Genomic DNA, 4,771 nt, shown 5'->3' on the forward strand with positions numbered 1-4,771 from the left:
ATAATAGATAAAAATGATAAGTACGTGATAAGTGTAAGAAAATTTAACATAAGATTAACACTTAATAATTGGAAGACTGGCTTAGAGGAGTTTTTAGGGCACTAGGCACATTTATAAGGTGAATACATTGGCAATATTAGTGGTACAGTTTCTGTGTGTGTGCGTGTGTGTGCATATGTGTGAGTATATGTGCTGTTACTTTTATAATAGAGACCACATCTGTCATAGTGAATAACAGATGAGAGGCAATAATTCAAGAGGGCACCAGAAAGCTTTTTCATCACAAAATGACAGAACGAGTAAGCACCTTCACCACCCAAGCCTTGAGTTATTTTTTTCCTCTGATCTTTTTTCTCTCATCCACATAAACCTACAACTTCCAGAATGGGCTTTGGCTTTAGATTTATGCTGTTTAGCAATCAGTCTACCAGGTTGCCTTAATAATGTAAGTGGGGTTTGTACCTAATTGAGCTGAGAAACTTGGACGAGTTTTTGATTTCAGCTTCATCCCAAGGCCCATGAATGTTTTCTTTAAAAACCTGCAGGTGAATGAGGTAGAAATAGCAGAGAAATGAGATGGAAGTCAGCAGAAGAGCAAAGACTATGGCTCCCACAGCACTGATGGACAGGAAGCCTCCCAAGGCTGAAAACGCAAAAAGTAGTATGACCCACACATAGCTGCAGGGAGTACAGGCCTTCAGTTTCTTCTGTAACATGGGCCACAGTGCAGAAATCTGGAAGGCAAATGTCACTGTGATGAAGGCACGCAGGCACTGGGGAAGATGTGAAGTCAGGCAGACAGAAGCAAAATGGCCATGTTCAAGAACAGTATGCTGGATACAATGAGTCTTGACCTCATAGTCAAAGATGAGGTGACTCAACAGTATGAAGAAGGATATGGCCTAGAGGGTATTAGTGCTAATGGACTCTGTCAGGGTCTTCAGCATTGGTGAAAAACCATAAGTGAAAGTAATGAAGACCAGGACACCTTTCAGGTAAATCCACCGGGTCCACCTGCTCTTCTTCTGTCCTTCACCTCCATCAATGAGATAGAACAAAACACACCAATCAATGAAGATGTCAGGCCAGTTTCAAAAAGCCAGAGGGGGGCTAGGAGACCCTCATCCACATACTACTAGGCAACTACAAAAACACAAACATTGCAAAGCTGTTGTATCACCACACTGCACTTGAATACCACAACTCAATATTGGTATTTCTAGGTACAGATGTTTTTCTAGAACAATTCTAGGAACTGGTCCATATAGCTATCAGGGAAGGGCTGCCTTGGCCTCCTTGGTGCTAGTTACAGGTTGGGTACATATTATTTGATCCTTTCCCTTAAACTCAGGCCAGTTCAATCTCCTCAGAGAAATCCATGTAGTCTTCATTCTTTAGGAAACTTTGAAATAAGACTTCTCTGGAAATTCCATGCTGTTATCCACCAACCCTTCCTTATTTTCAAAGGCAGCAACCCAGGCTAGGTTTGCAATAGATGAGCTTGTTCTCTGAGGCAGGACAACACAGTCAAATTCCTGCCCCCACATTCCTAGGAATACCTTATTGGGACATTTTTATACCATTTCCATAAATTGTCTTCAGGGTAATTTAAAAACGAACACACAACAACAACAACAACAACAACAACAAAAGGAACTCAATTAAAACATCCAAGTTTTCTAAAGGTGTTGAATACCTGCTAGGATCTAAACTTTAAAGAGTGCATGTTCAAGTTCCCATTTAATTTCCCAGACACTCAAACCTTTTGATATTGGCAAGAGTGAGTAGGAAAGGAGTCTTAATGACACCCAGAATCTTTTTAGCTCTGTGACACTTCTAAAGCAGACTTTATCAATACATTGACCTTTCCAGTCACAAAGGTGGAAACTCAGGACACCACTAATCCATCGAAATGAAAGTTTTCATTCAAATATCTCTTACTCACTGTAATTCATGTGTATCTAATTTTTTTATGTAACACTATTCAATTATTTACTGTTCTTTCACTGCTTTGCCTTTTCCTTAAATTTTACGTACTTTCTTTTATCACATAATAGCAAAATAACTACAGGGAAGAATGAAATCACAGGTGTCTTGTAATCAAAGGCTATAATTTACTTTTATTGAAATTCACAGTAGGGTTGGATACCATGCTTATTATATCTGTTCACATAATACTTTTAACATTTTATTACTTTTTCTTCAACAGGAAAGCATTTTTTTGTGGGAATTAATTTAGGACAATTTTTTTCTGCTATAGTGAAAGGATTTGATAGTAAATTTGATGAATTGTGTTCCATGTTTGCTCAAATGCTTCAAAGAAGAATAGAATCCATTTAAAATCCCTCCCTGTAAAATGTCTTCTTTCTGCCAAAAGCATGAATTTCAAGGCATTGGATTATTTTTTCCTGTACTTTATAAGTTGTGTCCTTTAGGGATCTCTTACATTCAGCAACTAACAAATAGTTAGTTCATATAACAAAATGTGGTCTAATAAAGCAAACTTGAAAATCTTGAAGGGAAAACAAAATCAGCATTTTATGATAATATCAATGAAGATTATTTTCTTTTAATTATGCAAATCCCAGAATGTAATTAAAGTACAACTCAGAAAATATGTATATCTATTTGTAAGTATTTTAATAACAAACACTCCTTGATATGTCTCTCTAGACAATTGGGTTACAGGGAGCAATTAACATCTCCTGAAACATTTATATATAGGATTCAATTCCCCAGGACCTAGAAATGAGCCTTATTACACCAATAAACCTGGAAGTTAGGGAATATCACTACTTTCCTTGGTCTCCAAATTCCACCTTATTGTATTCAACTATCTGATGGTGTCTTTATTACATGTGCATATATTTACATCCACCAATACTTTTAAATAAAAAGGACTAGAAGATGAATGAACACACACATTTTGAGGGCACCAAATTGTTAGAGTAGCAAAAATGACTCCAGCTATTATCTAGACTGTAGAATCTCAAGTTCACCAGATTTCCTGAGGAAACTTGTTCTTTCCTCCTCTCAGTGAAAGGTGCAGGAGGATTAAGTGGACTGAGGTGGGCAAACATTTTTTGCAAAGTTTCAGATAATAAATATTTTTATAATTTGTAGCTACAAATGTTCCGTGTTACATCACTTTTTTTTTTTTTTTTTTTAATGTGGAAAATATTCTTAGGTGGAAGTTGTAAAACTCAAGCCTTAGTAGGCTGGAGACGATGCTCAGTGGCACAGTGCTTACTTAGCATACACAGGGCCCTACCTTTGATTCCAATCATCATAAACAATAAAAAGACAACAACAACAACAAACTTGGCCTCTTGTGTCTTGAGGGCATTATTTTGTGAAACTCTGAGGATAATGACAAGTACATTAGAGGGCTGTGTGCTTCTCTTCAAGGTTACCTCATTCTGTAATGTCATCATATTAGGTTTTCTTCACTGTAATCAAAATACACAACAAGAAAAACTTTCAGGAGGAAAAGTTCATTTTGGCTCAGGATTTCAGAGGTTCAGTACATTTTCAGCTGACCCTATTGCTTGGGGCCAAGGTGAGACAGAAAACCATGGCAAATGAGGGTGGTGAAGTGCTACTCATCTCAAGACAGCTGGCAAGCAGAGAAGAAAAGAGGATGCAGGGAAGATGCACCCTTCTGGGGCATATCCTCAGTGACTCACCTCCTCCAGTTAGGCTCCACCTGCCTGCAGCTACCACCCAGCCAGTCCATTCAAACAAAAATGGACTAATCAGGTTGGAACTATCATGATTTCACCTCTGAGTGTTATTTCATCGACACAGGAGTTTTGGGGGGACACCTCATATCCAAACCAAAACAGGCATTAATTCTCAGGCAGTATGGTTTCCTGCCTTCATCCTTTCTGTGTGACTCCAATAGACACATCAGCTTTAATATCCTGGACCTTGCTCCTCTCTGAAATATCCATCAATCAGGATTCAGCAAACTCTGGCCCTGAAATATGCTGATTTTGAGAGCTATAGGAACCTGCTTCAGATTCTGGCTGTGTGACATCCTGGTAATGTAGCTTTATTTTTCATTAAAGGGCAAAAAGTTCAATTTCCTCCTCAGTGAAAGGGGAACACTAAAACCAGTGCTATTTAAATGAAGTGAAAAAAGATAATATTGGAGAAAACATTCTCTCTTTTCCAGAGCCTGGAGCTCTGTATTAACTTAGACATTGCAGTTTCTTTCTCTACCCTTTGGGCAGCTGTCCACTATAGAAGCCACAGGAAGTGCTGACATCTTGTAAAAGCCAGGGCTGCACAGGCCAGAATATTCCTTCCTTTCAGCAGCTGGACAGATCAGGATAGCTTCTTCAGAAACCTTTATGTCCACTAATGTCATTTTCTGCCAAACATTTTTCAAGGCACAACTACTTGTTAATGCACCTAGTCAAGACGTCAGAGCATGATACTGAAGAAATCTATCTACAAAAGGATGTTCTAGAAGCTATATACTTACGTATCCTGGAAACCCGGTTCCTCAAGATAAATCCAGAAAGTCTAGGTTTGATTATATAAACTTGGTAAGATAATATGCAACTAGTATTCAACATTTTATGTCAAGAGACTATGTATATCTTTGCAACAGATAATAATGTACTATTATATCTGTGTCAGATTAAATGAAAGTTATATTTAATCACAAGATTGAGTCTTTAGTGTGGTTTTATACTTTTTTAGGTTATTTCTCTTGAAGCATGGTCATCAAGTCTTACAAGGAAGGGCATGTGCTATACAGCTC

At 37.9% G+C, this 4,771-nt stretch overlaps 1 pseudogene across 1 annotated transcript; it reads right to left on the reverse strand.

Annotated features, from left to right (window-relative positions):
• Positions 1-437: 437 nt before the first annotated feature.
• On the reverse strand, positions 438-4,372 carry LOC306668847 (phosphatidylinositol N-acetylglucosaminyltransferase subunit C-like; annotated as a pseudogene). Its single transcript has 2 exons — positions 4,225-4,372; positions 438-1,302 (listed from the first exon to the last, which is right to left on the reverse strand). The product of its transcript is annotated as a phosphatidylinositol N-acetylglucosaminyltransferase subunit C-like (transcript).
• Between the last annotated feature and the right edge of the window lie 399 nt (positions 4,373-4,771).

Source organism: Sciurus vulgaris, assembly GCF_902686455.1.
Source record: "Sciurus vulgaris genome assembly, chromosome: 8".
Taxonomy (NCBI): Eukaryota; Metazoa; Chordata; class Mammalia; order Rodentia; family Sciuridae; genus Sciurus; species Sciurus vulgaris.